This window comes from Schistocerca gregaria, chromosome 2, assembly GCF_023897955.1.
Source record: "Schistocerca gregaria isolate iqSchGreg1 chromosome 2, iqSchGreg1.2, whole genome shotgun sequence".
Classification (NCBI taxonomy): Eukaryota; Metazoa; Arthropoda; class Insecta; order Orthoptera; family Acrididae; genus Schistocerca; species Schistocerca gregaria.
In genome coordinates this window covers 828,394,466-828,414,493 of record NC_064921.1, presented here as the reverse complement: position 1 = coordinate 828,414,493, position 20,028 = coordinate 828,394,466, and positions in this window count along the sequence as shown.

Sequence of the window (20,028 nt, the reverse complement as noted above, 5' to 3'; positions counted from 1 at the left end):
CCTAGGCTTCGTGTTGCGCGACTATAATGCTCGACCTCATACAGCTGGTTTGTTGATGTTTTCCTGGAAACGGAAGACATTGCACGCATGACGTAGCATACTCACTCTCTCTATCTGAATTCCATAGAGCACGTCAGGGATGCACTAGGGAGACGGGTTGCATCCACCAACCACTCTCAAAGAGATGTGAGCACCTCTGCAGGAAGAATGGGCGTTATTGCCACGACATGTGACTGATGACATCATTCACAGCATGCCCCGTCATTTGTCAGGCGTGTATTGCTGCCAGAGGTGGTCACAACCCATACTGAGCGCATTAACCAGCTGTCGGAATGTGCGTGTATATCCGTTAAGTTGGAAAAAAATGAAGAACATTTTTGCCTACAGTTACGCGTGTTGCAGTTATTTACGTTCTGCATTCTTTATACTGTTTCTACTTTTTTATCAGCATATTATACTGTTTTGTGACAAAAAAAACGCAACCTTGCAAAATTTAGGTTTGTTGCTTTAATTTTAGACAAGAGTGTGCACAGTTGAGAACATGAAATGAAGGATGGTTTATTCCTAATAACAAAAGCTGTGCGGTAAACTGATGTCACTCGAGAAATGTTTTGCAACGTTGACCCTACACGACTAGCGCTCGGAGGAACAGACGGATTGTTCGCTCGGCCGCGAGTGAAGTTGCAGAGATGTGACGTACCTAGAGTCAAGAAATGGGTCTCTCTGCAGCAAGGCAAGTGTTCGCTCGGACGCTTCGAAGAGGTCTGGATCACGATGACGACCGGACTGGCCTTTAGCACGGCGACAATTGTGGCAGCTTCCTCTGACGTGGCAGCAGGTGGAGGCGCTCAACGACGGCACTGGCTACGGCAGCGAAACGACGTCGTGTTTTTTAGACGAGTCCCAGTTCAGAGTACAGCATTAGGAGGTCTTCAGGCCCTCTCTTACACCTAACCAGGCATACTCAGATTGAACGAGTTACAGTTTCTACAGAACATTAAGAACATATAACGTATTATGCAGTATTGGTGTTAAAGAAAAAAATAGAGATTATAACAGTAGTACAATGATAACTATAACAATAAAAAATAATTATAACAATCAAGAATAATAATGATAATAATAATAATAGTAATGACTATGTATATGAAAGTGAACACACTTTTCTTTTGTGAATGTCAGTCCTATTGTTAGTTGGGAATTTTCTCGTTATGTTCTTGCAGCTTGTGAGTTATTCTCATCGAGCAGAGACATAAGACGATAGAATGGGGTAAAAGAGATATATAAGAGGTAGACAGCTTAGAGGAAGAGAAATAGAAGGAAAAAATTCGAAGCTGTGATGGAGAGGAGAAAGAAAGAGATGAGAGGGGCACAACAATGGTGGCTATACCGTCCCTAATATGTAAGTTTTGAGTTCCCTCTTGAATGTTGAGTAGTTCTGGATAAGACGCACATCACAGGGGAGCGCGTTCCATAGTCGTATGGCTGAGATGGAGAATGACACGGAGAAAGATTTTGTGTTATGTAAAGGTACAGCCAAGATGCTAGACGTATCCGATCTGGTATTGTGATTGTGGAATGATGATAGGTGTTTAATGTGACAGGATAAGTATTGGGGGCACCAGTGACTAAGAAATCGATGAAGTAAGCACATCGTGTGGAGATCGCGTGCCTTATGTGGGCGTATCCAACCTAGCTGGGAGTATGAAGGACTGATATGATCATACAACCGAATATTGCACACGTATCTAACGCATGCATTCATCACTAGCTCGAGGCATCTAGAATTTTCACTATTTGTGCCGTGTTAAACTACATCACAGTAGTAAAGGTCAAGTCTTGTATATAGTTAAAGTGGAAATTAAATGTATGGAGATTGATACAAAACTGTTTTCTTGATGATGAGACAATTAGAAAAGAGTATTGGTGAATTTACAAGAAGTTTAATAAAAAATGTGGATCGTGAACACAAAGTTAAAAATTATTTCTTGCATACCATTGTTCTGATCTGGGATTGTTCGATCATTAAGAATTTCCTGAAAAACGCATTTGTTAGGTCTTCAAATATTGGTAAAATACAGATCTGGACCTTCTAGCAGTCAAAGTGGAATCACCCTAGAACGAACAAGATGGGCCATAACAACTTCGACGAAATGTACATGGGAATCCATTCAAGATAAGTACCAAAATTAATGACTTTTTTTTACAGTGACTTCACTATTTCCATTCTGACGATACTATCCACAGTCAATAATTTTGTTGTTGCCCGATAAAGCGAACATATGCTGCGTGAGCAACACCGTTAATCTGATTTCTAACCTACTTTTCAAGTGGTGGTATTGTTAGAAGACCCATGTGCCATGATGATAGGGTGCTACTGGGTACACAACACGATCCCCTCTAGTCTGCAGACAATTCGACAGTGGGTGTTACATTTCTCACCTGTTAAGACCAGTGGCTGTCCCCTATCTTAGAGTTCTCAACAAGATAACGCAAGACCACATGTTTCCAGTGCTGTCCTGACACACATCGATAAAGTGGGTGTTCGACTGTTGCAGTGACCAGCGTACTTTACAGCTCTCTAACCGGTGTAAACATCTGCTCGTGAGTCGCAGAGAGATTAACATGCCACCACTGATCAGCCACCACGACTCATGGACTCTGGCGTAGGCCTGAAGCAGCTCGACTGCATGCGTGTCCAAGTTAGAGCAGCTGTTGCTGCCACATGTGTTAAATTTCGTACACCGTATACCCCTAACCAACTACAAATATAATACCGCAATCATGCCGGTTTCATCAATACTTCGAATTGATGGAAATAAATCGGAACACCAAAAAGTAATTGATGTAAAGTAATGAAATTTCGGGAATACATTTGCCTAGGTAACATATTTAAGTCATTAACATTGTAAAATCAAAGGTTAACATAAGCCGCTGCAAATGTGAAATACTGGTACATTAAAAATTGTTATACCGTCCAGAACGTTGAATGTAAGCATGCAACCGTGCATGCACTATGTTGTACAGGTACTGGATGTCAGTTTATAGGAAGGAGTTCCATGCCTGTTACACTCGGTGAGTACATGGACGGTTAAGGCTGTTTGTGACGAAAGTCGTCGTTCGATGATGTCCCATATGTGGCCGATGAGAGAAATATCGGTGACAGAGCAGGTGAAGGCAACGTGTCGACACTCTATAGAGCATGTTGGGTTACAACAGCGGTCTGTGGGCGAGCGTTATCCTGCTGGAAAGCACTCCCTGGAATTCTGTTCATAAATGGCAGTATAACAGATAGCATCACCAGATTGACGTACAAATTTGCAGTCAGGGTGTGTAGGATAACCACGAGAGTGCTCCTGCCATCATTAGAAATCGCACCCCTGGTCATACGCTATGTGATCAAAAGTATCCGGACATCCCCCAAAATATACGTTTTTCATGTTAGGGGTATTGTGCTGCCACCTACTGCCAGGTACTCAATATCAATTACCTTAGTAGACATTAGGCATCGTGACAGAACAGAATAGGGCGCTCCGCAAAACTCACAGACTTCGAACGTGGTAGTGGCTGGGTGTCACTTGTGTCATACGTCTGTAAGCGAGATTTCCACACTCCTAAACATCCTTAGGTCCACTGTTAGCGATGTGATACTAATGTGGAAACGTGAAGGGACATGTATAGCGCAAAAGCGTAAAGGCCAACCTCGTTTGTTGACTGACAGCTACCGCCTACAGCTGAAGAGGGTCGTAATGTGTAATACACAAACGTCTTTTCCATACCATCACACAGGAATTCCAAACTGCATCAGGATCCACTGCAAGTACTATGATAGTTAGGCGGCAGGGGAGTCAACTTGGATTTCATGGTTGAGCGGCTGCTCATAAGCCACACATCACGCCGTTAAATGCCAAACGACGCCTCGCTTGGTGTAAGGAGCGCAAACATTGGACGATTGAACAGTGTAAAAACGTTGTGCGCAGAGATGAATCACGGTACACAATGTGGCGACACGATGGCAGGGGTGGATATGGCGAATGGCCGGTGAAGGTCATCTGCCAGAGTGTGTAGCCCAACAGTAAAATTTGGAGGCGGTGGTGTTATGGTGTGGTGGTGTTTTTCATCGAGAGGGCTTGCACCCCTAGTTGTTTTGCTTGGCACACAAGCCTACATTGATGTTTTAAGCACCTTCTTACCCCCCACTGTAGAGGAGCAATTCGGAGATTGCGATTGCATCTTTCAACACGATCGAGCACCTGTTCATAATACACGCCCTGTGGCGGAGTGGTTACACGACAACAACATCCCTGTAATGGACTGACGTGCACTGAGTTCTGACCTAACCCTATAGAACACCCTTGGGATGTTTTTGAACGCTGACTTCGTGCGAGACCTCACCGACCAATATCGATACCTCTCATCAGTGCAGCACGTCGTGTGGAATGGCCTGCCATTCCCCAAGCAACTTCCAGCACCTGACGGAACCTATACTTGCGAGAGCGGAAGCTGTCACAAGGCTAAGGGTGGACCAACACCATATTGAATTCCAGTATTGCCGATGGAGGGCGCCAAGAACCTGTAAGCCATTTTCAGCCACGTGTCCGGATTCATTGGATCACATAGTGTAACTTCAGGTGTAGGTCGAGTGCGTCTCGCATGCGGACAGCTTGGTCTCAGGGCCGCAACTAGCCTCGTTCTAACCAAATCACTAAAACCGAGGCAGAAGCAGATTTCATCACAAAACACAACATGTCTCCACCCTACCTTCTAATGAGCTCTCGCTTGACACTATTGAAGTCACAAATGGCGGCGGTTGGGGGTGAGTGGAATGCACGCTACAGGCCGTCTGGTGCGGACCTGTCCTTGAAGTAACTGATTTGTAACAGTTTGTTGTCAGTGTGGTGCTAACTGCTGCTACGGATGAAGTACAATGCGGTGGAGCCATACGCCCAACGCGATCGCCGTCCGTCTCGATAGTCCCATGTGGTCTTCAGGAGCCCGACCTCCAGCACTCATGTACATTGGCTACATTCCTGTCAAGTCTTTCTGCAATATCGCGGAAGGAACATCCAGCTTCTCGTACTCTTATTACACGACCTCTTTCAAACTTAATGAGGTGCTGAGAATGGCGTCTTTGTTTCCTTGAAGTCATTCATGACTAACATCAAGTCAACACGACCAGTCTCAATGGTAGCTAACACTCACGACCGTTAGAGAGAATATTTAAAGCAAACCTGATTTGCACCTTCATAGCGGCGCTATTAACGCCATTCTTTCGTTTATGTCACACAACTCTTTATTAGTGCTGCAATTTTTGCCCGTCAGTGTATTTTCTATCTTTGACTTGTAGGGAAGCAGCATACTCACGCCTTATAAAATTCGCATCACTCTTTCCATTTTCTGCCAGCCTAGTCCGCTGTAACTAGCTCTGACGTCATAAATATTGTGCAATACTTTAAAATGAAGTGAATAACCTGAAACGTTTCTACCATGTCAGGAGTAATACAAAATCAGTATGTGTTGGATATCAGTTCAATAACTTTAACCACTTTCGAAATTTGGATGTTTTTCTGTAAAAATCATTGGCGCAACAGAAAAGAGCTAGAAACTTAAAAATTTATATTTAGATTCCTTTTGCGTAATAATTTAGTAGAAACAGTATTCTGGATCTCACAAATTAAAATTTTAGTTGAAATTCATGATTTTATGGTTTTTGTCTTAGAAATTAAGGAAGCAAGATAAATTAAGTAGGCGAATAAATAAAGCTAGGATGTTTAAATTTAAGTGGAAGGGAGATCCGCTATAATCATAAAAATGTGAGAAGTTTCAACAGAATAACTATAACACTATGGCGATAGCGTATCTCCAAAGGGCAAGTTCAGAGCTCGTCTACTGCGTGTAGTGTGACTAAATTAACTCTCTCGCCCAAAATATTTGACTTAGCCACATCAGACTTTTATTATGATTACTTACTTGTGTGCTGATTGCACAATTAAATTGAAAGCTTCATCGGCCAGCAGCAAAGGAAGCAATGATTTATTCGATAACTTAAAGTGGTCCATTACTAGCACAGCGGCTAGTCGGGAGAGCAGATTTGATTAGGCGTTCCCTTAGCCGTCCGCACCGCGGCCTTATATGTAAGAACGCTGCGCGAGAAAGGAAGGCCCCAGTTCTCTCCAGACGCTGATTAGCGCACCACCTGTGCCGGGAGTCGCGTCGCGTAGCGTCGGTGTCATTGCTATAAACAGCCTCGGATGCCGTAATAAGTTACTCGGGATACACGTAACCATGAAATCGTTTTCGAGTGAAGTGTTATTTCTGGGATGACTTTAATGATCTATCTTCAGTTTGCGTATGTCGCATTTTCACGTGCCGCCGCGGGACAGACAGTCTACCATTATTTAGCGTGGCGTTTGATGAACATTATCATCAAATTATGGCGAGCATTCACTTAAACATTTAATTTGAACAGTTATAGTGGCATCAGCGCATTAGACTCTGAACTGCTCTGGTAGTTGGATTGTGTGGATTCTTTTTGGTCTGTGACTTTCAGAATATAGTGAACATTTTAGAGGGAATGGTATTTGATTATAAATCCCAGACAATCTCCTAATTCCTCAGAGCTATAAGCTGTAGCTATAAATGTATTTCTCAGATGAAGTGGGCACTAGGAATTCTAATTACAGGCTTCACATTTTGCTAATCACTTTCTGGTTGCCAATATTGTAGTTAGATAGCCAGTGTTGAGAACGGCTAACAACAGCATTAAATAAATAATAGGAACATTAATAACAATTATTCCACACGCCGCCCCACAGACTGACATCAGGGAACATCAGTAGAAAAATCGAGAACGAAGTTTTCACTCTACAGCGGAAAGTGTGCTGATATGAAACTTCCTGATAGATTAAAAGTGTGCGTTGGAACCGAGACTCGAAGTCGGGACCTTTGCCTTACGATGGTAAGTGCTCTACCAACTTTTTTTTAATCTCATTATCTCATTTTGTTCGTCACTGTTCGTTCTGTATGTTCGGTGCCGACGTTCTATGACGGCTTGCTCAACTTCATCGACAATCCATTATCTCAGTTTTTTATTACAGAGTGCAGCTAACTCTCTGACCGAAAACGCTGAGCTACTGTGCCGGCACCAACTGAGCCACCCAAGTAGGGCTCTCGACCTGTCCCCACAACAAACGTCCCGAGTTCGAGTCTCGGTCTGACACACAGTTTTAATCTGCTAGGAACCTGCAGTATGAGAAATGTTATTGATATTGTAAAACATTGTGACTGGCAGTAGGGTGTCCTGTGTGACTTGCATGGACCTCTTTATTAAACCAGTGACGGTTTTTAATGGTTCATCTATGATTCTGGGGTGCGTAGGAATGTGCAGAGCAGTGGACGTGAGAGAGGGCAAGTCGGTGGCCGGTGGACGGGACCGCGGTCTGGATGGCGAAGTGTGATCAGCTCAAAACGCACACGAGGCTGTAAACATTGTCCTTCCACACAACTGCTTGCGTCAAATGACCGGCCAAGTGTGGTACGGCGCTGCGTGTATGAGTCGGGGCCGCATTTCCGTATTTTCTGACTTATTTTGAAGATCAGCATCTGCCGCTTGCAGAAAGCACAGGCCACAGGTCGGGGCTACCTTTCCATATTTTCTGACTTCTTTTCAAGATTAGCATCTGCCGCTTGTAGAAAGCACAGGCCACAGCTCTGGACTGCCCTTCCATATTTTCTGACTTTTTTTTTTTTTTGAGATTAACATCTGCCGCTTGCAGAAAGCTCAAGCTAAACAAAACAAACTCCAGTGTTGCAATAGTACTCTCTGAATTTCTCCAGCCCAGTTGTGAGGCTGGTGGTGGGAGAAAGTGCCGTTGGCGAAATACGTGTGACGTCAGATCGCAGCTTCGAAATGAATGCTTTTGGTAGTAGGGGGTTGTTTCGTGTTGCCCTTCGAGACTGGGAAATGTGTGCTTTTTTTTGGTGGGGGGGGGGGGGGGGCGCTGGATTCTCTGCCGACTGCCACTTTTTGACGGCAAGGAATTTACAGGCCGTAAATGAGGATCGCAGGAGAATCACTTGCCGGTAGGATGCGAAAGTGCCCAGTTTGATCCGCAGATAGGAAGTGAGAGTAGCCAGTTCGACATTCGGGTAGGACGCGAGGCACTCCTTACTGACTTGGCGTAATGACGCGGCAGAATCATATTGGAGACCCGCAAAGGTACTGAGGACTCCGTCTTCGACAAGGATTCAACACGTGTGCAGCGCACCGCTCGGCGCAGTCCAATCATACTTATAAGGTAAACTCCCCATTGCACCCCCATCAGATGTATTGGTAAGATGACAAGTGGACAGCCCGTCAAAAATTGAACACAGATAAGGCACGAAAACGGAAAGAAGGTGTACTGCACTGTGAAAAAAAGCAAAATACACTCCTGGAAATTGAAATAAGAACACCGTGAATTCATTGTCCCAGGAAGGGGAAACTTTATTGACACATTCCTGGGCTCAGATACATCAGATGATCACACTGACAGAACCACAGGCACATAGACACAGGCAACAGAGCATGCACAATGTCGGCACTAGTACAGTGTATATCCACCTTTCGCAGCAATGCAGGCTGCTATTCTCCCATGGAGACGATCGTAGAGATGCTGGATGTAGTCCTGTGGAACGGCTTGCCATGCCATTTCCACCTGGCGCCTCAGTTGGACCAGCGTTCGTGCTGGACGTGCAGACAGCGTGAGACGACGCTTCATCCAGTCCCAAACATGCTCAATGGGGGACAGATCCGGAGATCTTGCTGGCCAGCGTAGTTGACTTACACCTTCTAGAGCACGTTGGGTGGCACGGGATACATGCGGACGTGCATTGTCCTGTTGGAACAGCAAGTTCCCTTGCCGGTCTAGGAATGGTAGAACGATGGGTTCGATGACGGTTTGGATGTACCGTGCACTATTAAGTGTCCCCTCGACGATCACCAGAGGTGTACGGCCAGTGTAGGAGATCGCTCCCCACACCACGATGCCGGGTGTTGGCCCTGTGTGCCTCGGTCGTATGCAGTCCTGATTGTGGCGCTCACCTGCACGGCGCCAAACACGCATACGACCATCATTGGCACCAAGGCAGAAGCGACTCTCATCGGTGAGGCGACACGTCTCCATTCGTCCCTCCATTCACGCCTGTCGCGACACCACTGGAGGCGGGCTGCACGATTTTGGGGCGTGAGCGGAAGACGGCCTAAAGGTGTGCGGGACCGTAGCCCAGCTTCATGGAGACGGTTGCGAATGGTCCTCGCCGATACTCCAGGAGCAACAGTGTCCCTAATTTGCTGGGAAGTGGCGGTGCGGTCCCCTACGGCACTGCGTAGGATCCTACGGTCTTGGCGTGCATCCGTGCGTCGCTGCGGTCCGGTCCCAGGTCGACGGGCACGTGCACCTTCCGCCGACCACTGGCGACAACATCGATGTACTGTGGAGACCTCACGCCCCACGTGTTGAGTAATTCGGCGGTACGTCCACCCGGCCTCCCGCATGCCCACTATACGCCCTCGCTCAAAGTCCGTCAACTGCACATACGGTTCACGTCCACGCTGTCGCGGCATGCTACCAGTGTTAAAGACTGCGATGGAGCTCCGTATGCCACGGCAAAGTGGCTGACACTGACGGCGGCGGTGCACAAATGCTGCGCAACTAGCGCCATTCGACGGCCAACACCGCGGTTCCTGGTGTGTCCGCTGTGCCGTGCGTGTGATCATTGCTTGTACAGCCCTCTCGCAGTGTCCGGAGCAAGTATGGTGGGTCTGACACACCGGTGTCAATGTGTTCTTTTTTCCATTTCCAGGAGTGTAGAAACCGTCAACGGCCCAATCTCCACAAGTGCCACATCGAGCAAGGTGTAAGAACCACGGCGTTGTCGTTAAGTGGTCATGGTGTTCGTCTCCTAAGCGGACGAGCAGTGGTCAAACGTAGCTCGTGATATTTTTTTTCTCAACGTTATGAACTGTCAAAAAAAAATGGTTCAAATGGCTCTGAGCACTATGGGACTTAACTGCTGTGGTCATCTGTCCCCTAGAACGTAGAACTACTTAAACCTAACTAACCTAAGGACATCACACACATCCATGCCGGAGGCAGATTTCGAACCTGCGACCTTATCGGTCTCGCGGTTCCAGACTGTAGCGCTTATAACCGCTCGGCCACTCCGGCCGGCGTTATGAACTGTCCGTCCGGTCAGTGAAGTGGTTGTTATCTCTCTATAGTCTTGGCAGGTGTTATACTATACATTCGTTTTAGAATATGAGTCATATAGTAAGAAATATTACCGTAGCAAGTAAAAGTGATGAATAGTGAGAGCAGGTGAAGTACCACCTAGACATGTCACAGAACTATGTTACAACAAAGGAATTCAAGAGCCAAAAGTTCCAAAACGGAGCTTCAAAAACATTAAAAACATATGTTTTGACGGAGGACAGAGAATCTGCGTGATTGTGAAAATGTTGCGGTCATTTGTTGCAACTTGTGTGACAAACGTTATGTTTTCATCATTTCCATGGGCGTGATCACATTCACATTCATATAAACACCTAAGGCAAGGAGGCTTATCTCACTCGCTCACGAGGTGAACAAGCTAGATGCGACGATAAGAGATTCCTATCGTATGACACACATGCTGTCACTAACGCCGTGTATGACGCAACAGAAGTGTTTTCCGGTGGCGGATTCGGTTGATTTGCCGCCTTGTCATCAAACGTTTGTGCTTCACATTCGCAAGCCACTTCCTTTCGGCTGCTAATAGAGCAATTGTCCCGAATCAACTCTATGTTATTGATGTTAGAGGGGCACCTTTTCTAGGTATTGAAAGAAGTCACTATAACAGAAGAGCCCCAAAAGACTGCACAGGAAAGTAAGGCTAGCTTACTCCGCCAAAACATTAGAGGACCGAGTAATAAGGTAGAAGAGCTTCTTGCCTGCTTGCAAAATTTAGAGGAAAAGATAGACATCCTGGGCCTGCCTGCGCACCAGGTAACCACAGGGTTACATAAGTTACATATAAAAGATCACAGTCTAGCAGTTTACTCATGCAGAACTAAAACGGGAAAAGGTGGAGTGTTGCATATATTAAGACAGGACACATGTTCAAAAACACCGACACAAGCAGGTTTTGTAGTGATCAGCACTCAGATGCGTGTGCTTGTGAATTAATGCTGAATAACAGTTCGCTTTTAATTGTAACAGTATACAGATCCCCACTGGGAAATGTTGAATTATTTATGAGGCACCTGGATTCCTTACTGTGATGTCTGCCAGATATCAGCAAGCAGTCTCTGGTGAATTCAGTGTAGATTTTCCAAAGTGTTTTGATAGGAAAAATGATCTGAAAACCTTATTTGGGTTGTACAATTTGCTCTCATTAGTTAACTTTCCAGCACGCGTGGATAAAGACAGTAGGTCCATAATTGATAATGTTTTCTTTGATGAGGCTCAAAGCAAGAAAATAACTGGTTACCCAGTAACAAATGCTCTCTATGATCATGATGCGTTGTTAGTCAGAATAAATCACATTGTGCCTTGCAGTGTGGATACACCTCAGTGGAAGTCAGTTAAAATCATTAATGACTACGGGGCAAATGTTTTTAAGAGTAGTTTACAAGAAACAACCTGGAATAAAATTTATAAGGAACCAAATGCCAATATAAAATTTAATCTACTCCATGATTAATTAATATCAGTATTTGAAAATAACTTCCCGCATAAGCCAATCAGAAGCGACATGAAATACCCATATAAGAAACCATGGATCACTAAGGAGATTAAAGTATCTTGTGAAAGGGAAATGTGTCTTTTGGCAAGAAAAGCAGAGACTCTGCAGAAGTTGCGCCCTACAAAAACCACTCAGAATTACTAAGAAAGGTTATTAAAAAATCAAGAAACATACACATAATGTTAGAAATCAGTACCTCCGACAACAGACTTAATGCTATACGGAATGTAGTGAAGCAAGAGACAGGACAACCAACAACAGGCGAGGATAACCCTACTGTTGAACTGAATGGAAGGTTTATAAATGACAAGTCACAGATAGCAAATGTATATAATAATCGTTTCTTAAACGAAGTAGGAAGCATAGGGACCAACAGTTCAAGAGAAAGATCATAGCAATGTGTTGAAGAAGCAGCTCTCATAAAATTACATCATATGAACATACCACCAACTTCTACTTCTGAAATTAAGAGGGTCATACATTCTCTCAAGACTAAAAGCTCTTCTGGTTTTGATGGTGTTTCCAGTTTACTAAATATTTTTTCCCGTGTAATAAGTCTGGTATTGTTTGAAATATGTAATGTATCACTAACTCAAGGCGTTTCTCCAAAGAGACAAAAATATGCCATTGTTAAACCCCTCTTTAAGAAAGGTGATGAGAAAGACGTCAGTAACTACCGACCTATTTCACTGTAGACATCATTTTTCAAAATTTTTGAGAAGATGTTGTATTCTAGAATAGTGTCTCACCCTGGTAACATGAATATCCTCAGCAAAACACAGTTTGGGTTTCAGAAGGGTTGCTCTACTGAAAATGTCATTTCCATGTCCACACATCAGATATTACAAGCATTAAATTACAAAATAGCACCGGTAGGTATTTTCTGTGACCTATCCAAGGCATTTGATTGTGTAAATCATAGTAGACTCCTAGATAAATTGAAGTTATATGGGATTGATGGTATAGCCAACCAATCGATGATGTCATATCTAACCAAAAGAATGCAGAAAGTTTTACTTAGTAGTAACTCACCCAACAGAATCCAGGGACATAATTCTTGCAGGGCAGAAATCACGTATGTGGCTCCCCAAGGCTCAATTTTAGGTCCACTACTGATTATCATATATGTAAATGAGTTACCGTCTAATATACAACAAGCAGAATTACTTCTTTTTTCAGATGATACCAGTATTGTAATCACTTCCACTATACATACAGAATTGGAAGAAATGGTGAACAAAGATCTCAAAAGTATCATTGACAGGTTTTCAGCGAATGGTTTCGCACTGAATTTCACAAAGACACATCATATTCAGTTCTGCGCCTCTAGGGGTACTCCACCAGTGATAAGTGTAATACATGGTACTGAAATAATACATAGGGTGGAAACTTCAAAATTTGTTAGGTATCCATATTGATGAGAATTTAAATTGGGAAAAACACATTTTGGAACTCCTAAAACAACTTAGTTCAGCCACAATTGCACTTAGAATCATAGCAAGTTTTGGGGAGAGAGAAATCAGTAAGTGGATATATTTTGATTATTTTCGTTCAATAATGTCGTATGGAATAATGTTCTGGGATAACTCATCTCTAAGAAAGAGAGTCTTCATTACCCAAAGACGTGCTGCATGAATAATATGTGGTACTACATGTGATCACCTTGTAGACATCTGTTTAAGGAGTTGGGCATTCTATCTATTGCTTCACAGTATATCTATTCCTTCATAAAGTTTGTTCTAAATAATCCAGTTCAGTTCAAAAGGAACTATGAGGTACAATACTTGAAGAAAAAATGACATCCATTACTCAACATCCATTACTCTTTAGCATAAAAAGGGGTGCACAACGCTGCAGCAAAAGTTTTGACCTTTTAGCCTGTGATATAAAATTTCTAACAGACAGCAAGGTAAAATTTGAAAATAAATTGAAAAAGTGTCTCCTTCACAACTCCTTCTATCCTGTAGAAGGATTTCTGTGCTTGTAATGTGTAAAAGATGGCGGGTAGGAATTGCTAACTCAATGTGTATATCTTGTTTTTATTTCGGGGAAAAATTATATGGTGATGATAGAGTACAAATAGATGTGCAAATTAATATGCGATATGAATGTAAAATGACGGTTTATCATGCAAAATGAGCCATGGAACATGAAAGTAACTAACCATTACAGGTTCCTTCCACACATCTACCTGTTGCAAACGGACGTTACACCACGACACATAGACATAAGTTTGAATTCAGCGAAAAGCGGAAAAAAATAAAAATATAAAAAGTAAAAATTGGTGTCAGGGAGTTTCGTTGGACATTTGAAGCGAGTAAATTCTTAAGTGGAAAAGAAGTAATGTAAATGACAGTGGAGTCACAATCCTTTCCATTTAATCTTCATGCAAATTTAGACGAAAAGACTTAGATTTTTGATTATTCTTTTTGTATGCTGATCTCGTAAATGTGTTTAAGGACAAACGTGAGTATGAGTTTCATCATTGCTAGCATACGATCCCTTCACACACTTTAACTTGAAGGCTTGTAATTTGTATGCAGGTACATATTCGCAATCAGGTCGAAATCATGAACAACATATTACTCTCGTCAGACAGCGTTAGTCAGAGAGAGATATTTCTTTTGGAATTTCAGCACTATAAGAACTATGCCTAGGGCCGTAATTTCCGAGTCATCCATTAAACTTCGCGCACAAACGTTTAGAGGTTAGTTCCTAAAGAAGTGGCCTGTCCACAATTACTTTTGGAAGGTTAAGGTAAATTCTTCGCTTTGGGATTTTTGAACCTACAAATTAATCAAGTTTTTTTTTTCAATACGAGCAGCAAGTAAAGGAAGTTACCTGCATATTTTCTTGTATTGCAATTGTAATACACAGCCGTGTACATTAATAAAACTTTGTTGAAACACCTTATTCTACCACAAGCAAAATTCCTGTTTTTGGCAACATAGCATTATTTATGATTTTCCGTTGGAGGTCTAGCTACCTACACGGAGGTGACAAAAGTCATGGAATAGCGATACACACATATAGAGATGGCGGTAGTATCGAGTACACAAGGTGTAAAAGGCAGTGCATTGGCGGAACTGTCATTTATACTCAGGTGATTCTTGTGAAAAGGTTGCGGACGTGATTATGACCGCACAACGAAAATTAACAGATTTTGAAAGCGAAATTGTAGTTGGAGCTAGACTCGTGGGCACGGCCTTCACTTCACGACTCAGAGCTGCGGCGATTGCATAGAGTGCTAGTAGATAAGCAATACTGCGAGAAGTAACCGCAGAAAACAACGTGGAACGTACGACGAACGTATGCGTCACGGGAGTATGGCGCAATTTTGCGCTAATGGGTTATGGTAGCAGATGACCGACGCGAGCGCCTTTGTTAAGAGCACGATGTCGCCTGCGGCGCCTCCCCTGCGCTCGTGACCATATTGTTTGGACCCTAGAGGACTGCAGATGACTCCCGATTTCAGTTGATAAGAGCTGATGGTAGGGTTTGAAAGTGTCGTACACCCCAGTCATTGATTCAAGTTCTCAGCAAGCCACTGTGCGAACTGGCGGTGGCCCCATAATGGTGTGGACTGTGTCTTCATGGAATCTACTGGACCATTGACTGGAATGGGTTGTGTTCAGCTACTTGGAGACCATCTGCAGCCCTTCATGGACTTCATGTTCCCTGTCAACGACGAAATTTTTACGGGTGACATTGTGCCATGTCTCCGGGCCACAATTGTTTGTTCGCAATTTCTTTGGACAATTCGAGAGAATGATTTGGCCACCCATATTACCGACATGAATTCCGTCGAACATTTATGGGACATAATCGAGAGGAAAATCATGCACTGGCAAACCTTCCGCAATTATGGACGACTGTAAGAGGCAGAATGGTTCAATATTGCTGCAGGGGACTTCCAACGACTTATTGAGTCCATCGCACATCGAGTTGCAGCGTAATCCCAGGCAAAAGGAGGTCCGACGCGATATCAGGAGCTATCCCATGACTTTTGTCACCTCATTGTATACAGGGTGATCCCATGATTGTGTTATGAAATTTCAGGGATGATGGAGAAAGGTAAACGTATTAATTTGAGGTAGGGGACTTTGGACTGGAAACGAACGAGTCGAAAGTTATAAGCAAAAATACTCTGGCAGTGGAATAAATATCCCGGTACTGTTGCCAAGGTAGTAGGGTACGCAGTCCCTTAGAACACTCGGGGGAAGAGGCTGGCTTAATAATGCAACTAATACAAAGCAGGTGACGTAGTGTGTAATAACATGTGTACTCCTGCTGTACCATGCCTGTACTGTAGTAGACCCATGTCTGTATTTACATGCTGTACCAACGTCTATTAGCTCTAACCAAACGGAGTTGTGCCCGGTGATAAAACTTACAGTCATGATTTTCGTTCACGGGCAAGCAAATGAAAGCATCAGAGAAGAAGAGATTTTGTACAGGATCCAATATCCGGAGACTGTTGCAACGATTAAGCGGAACAGGGCAGTTGGTACCACACTACAGCGACCGAAGAGGACGACGAACTACAAGAACTCCAGATGCAGATGATGCAATTTCTGTCCAAGTGAGTGGGGCGCCTCCAATCAACGACCGATCAGTTGCAAGCGAAATAAATGTTTTGTAGACTGCTCTGTGACGACTGTTACAGGAAATGCAGCTAAACCCCCACCATCCGTAGAAAATGCTTGCTTTGATTCCAATCGACTTCAGACCCCGCGTCGAGTTCAGCCAATGTTACTTCTAGCGCCTTACAGTCTGTCCGGACTTTCCTGTGCATGTAGCGTACTTGGGATGGATGAAGCCTGTTCCACCAGAGACGGAATGCTCTATAGTCTATGTAGTCATATTTGGACCAATGAGAATTCCCATGTTACAGTTGTGAAGAGCCATCAACACATTATCAGTCAACATGCGAGCAGCCATAGTCAGTGATTACGTTCTAGGCCCACTTATTCTTCCTCCCTGCTTAAATCCACCAGAGTACACAATGTTTATCAGAGACATAATACCTACAATCCTGGGACACATTTTACTTGTTATTCGTCAATGGATGTGGCTCCCATGTGATCGAGCACCACTTCACTTCAGAGGTTTCGTGAACACCTGGGTCAGACATTCTCTGAAAAGTAAATAGGTGGAAGAGGTCTTACAAGAGGTCCTATTTAGTGGCCAGTACTTTCACCTGATCTCACACCCACATGATTTCTTCCTGTAGGGCCGGATGAAAACTTTTTGAGTACGAGCCGCCTGTCGAGACTGAAGAGGATATCCTGGAAAGAATTCTCGCTGCCTGCGACACTCTTCAGACTATACCAGGGATGTTAGGACTGGTAAGATAGAACTTTTTGTGCGACTATGCCATGCCGTCATTGGGGCCATTTTGACCAACTGTTGTAAATTTAGCAGCTTGTGAAACTTGCGTAGGTAAATGGAATTCGTAATTATCGTACCGTAGGCCTGCCTCTGAGATCAAGTTGCGTGCGCAGGGGAAGTTAGTTGAGGGTATTGGGGAGTATTCAGTGGCAATTCAGTATGTCATATCAGCGTTCGGAAGTTGGTGTCCTTAGTTCGAGTGTTGCGCGATGCTTAGACGGAACTTGAATAGATCTTCGCTTATACCTTTCCATTAGTTCGTTTCTGGACTAGGGTCCCTAATCAAAAATTCGTACCTTTACCCTTCTCCACAATCCCTGAAAATTTATAACATCATCAAGGAAAAACCCCTTATAATAAAACAAAGAAATAAACTTTCACGTTCAACTTTAGTTTAAACATGTAGCCACTTCTCTTAGAACGCACAACAAAGACCCAAGACAAGAAAGCTTATCATTCACACATGTTAACATTTATATGGACGATGTGACTCGTAAGTGGATCGGAACGAAGGTTGCGGTTTAACGTCGCGTCGATCACGAAGCCTATAAGAAAAACAACTTGAGCTCAGACCGGGGAAGGAAATCGGCGATGCCTATTGAAAGCAATCACCCCGGCATTCCCTTAAGTTATTTAGGGTAATCACAGAAAACGATAATCTTGGTGGCTGATCGTGCTTTGGAAATGCCATCCTACCGAATACGAAGTGAATCTCTTAAACTCTGCGCCACCTACTCACTACAATAACGCTGTTTCTCGAAACTTCTTGTAGTAATAACGTCGTTGAAAGTTGTCGTTTGAAGTGGGTCAATATGCAGAAAAGCGATGTGTAATTAAATTTTTGCGGCGATGAAGAACATGACTTTCTTTTCTTGTTGTTATGAGGTAATGTTGCCGAAGACAAGTTACTCAAACGCCAATTCAGATTGTGATACTACGTAATCTTGAAGCTACTAATATAATGTCAGCTAGCAGTTCATAGAAGTAAAAGCGCAATAGAATCTGATTATAAGATTTATGAGACATGACTGCAATTGGCTGTTATAGAATCACCAGGAATTAAGAACTTTTGGGAGTATAACAGACAAAAAGTAACAAGGATACATTAACACAACCCCATAGCATGTTCAGAACCCAAGTATGGTACTGGAAAACTACCAAACAAAACCGCTTGTACGATCGACGGTAGCTTGTTATGGACTCTGGTGACAAATTTTTGTAAAGAGGGTACCGTGAACATTTAGAACTTTCTTTTCATCTCTATGAGTACTTGCAATGACGAAGTACATAAACTGACGGGAAAAAATCGTAAATTTAAAAAATAATTACTGTAGAGTAATGATATTTCGGGAATATGTATATATAGGTAACATATTTAAGTGATTAACATTGCAAAATTACAGATTAATGTAAGCAAGAGATAAGCCATTGCAAATGTGAAATGCTGGTACATTAAAAACCGGTGTAACCGCCAGAATGTTGAATGCAAGCTTGCAAACGTGGATTCATTTGGTTGCACAGGTGCCGGATTTCAAGTTGTGGGATGGAGTTCCGTGCCTGTGGCACTTGGTCGGTCAGTATACCTACATCTACGTCTACATGATTACTCTGCAATTCACATTTAAGTGCTTGGCAGAGGGTTCATCAGAACCACAATCATACTATCTCTCTACCATTCCACTCCCGAACAGCGCGCGGGACCGTGCGACTGCTACGGTCGCAGGTTCGAATCCTGCCTCGGGCATGGATGTGTGTGATGTCCTTAGGTTAGTTAGGTTTAAGTAGTTCTAAGTTATAGGGGACTGATGATCATAGATGTTAAGTCCCATAGTGCTCAGAGCCATTTGAACCATTTTTTGCAGTATCGCATAAGGAACATGCAGTTACTCGTAGCCCCGTTACGCTACCTCGTTCAAACGCAGTGAGGTATTGATAAAGAAATCTTTGTCACTTTAAAAGTATTCTTGACGAATATTAACTCACCACGACCAGTCTCAAAGGTAACTAACGTTCACGACTTTTATAGCGGGTATTTACAGCTTAAGTGATTCACATCCTCATAATGACGGTAACAGCATCACTTTCATGCTGCTTACGCGAAATCTGAAGAGACATCCTCTTTCAGATGTGGAAGCATGCCCATCAACTTTAATTTATGTCGCACAACTCCATCTTGGTGTTGCGATTTTTTTTTCGCATCAGTATATTTTGTTTATTGATGAGTAAACTTCACAAAATCGCTAGCTGGTCTGGGCGACGTAGAGAATAACTCATTCAAGAAACGTTATTTTTTTTTTGCCCAGCTTGTGGAACATGATGGGAAACAAAACTTTTTGCGGGATTATCACTTTATTTGTTAGCTATATTCTGAAGAGGTTGGAATTTAGAATAATATATATCATCGGCTGCGTGATCTGGACCGTGAAAGCTAGTGATAAGAACCGAATTGGTGCCTTTGAGGTGTGGTGATAATGGAAAATGTTAGGCGCACGACGAACAGAAAGGACAATCAATGGTTCCGTTGTAGAAGAACTTAACATCACAAGAAGTTTATTTTCCTGTGTCAGCCAAAGATACTGTCAATTCCTTGCGCACAGTGTGAGTAGAGAAAGGGATGATTTAGAGAAGATCATCTTCCAAAACAAAATCGAAGGCAGCAGGCCACATGGAAGAGCAGCAAGTACATGACTGGATCAGCTGAAGAAGATTGCCAGCCTAAGTCTTCACATTATGTTGAGAAGAACTGAAGTTGCTGTGGATGAAGACATTTAGTCGCAGAGTCAATTACTTAAGAAATGAATGAAGAAATGGGATCATAATAGCATTGAGTTATCCGACTATGGATGATAATGATGATGATCGATTGTCATCGAT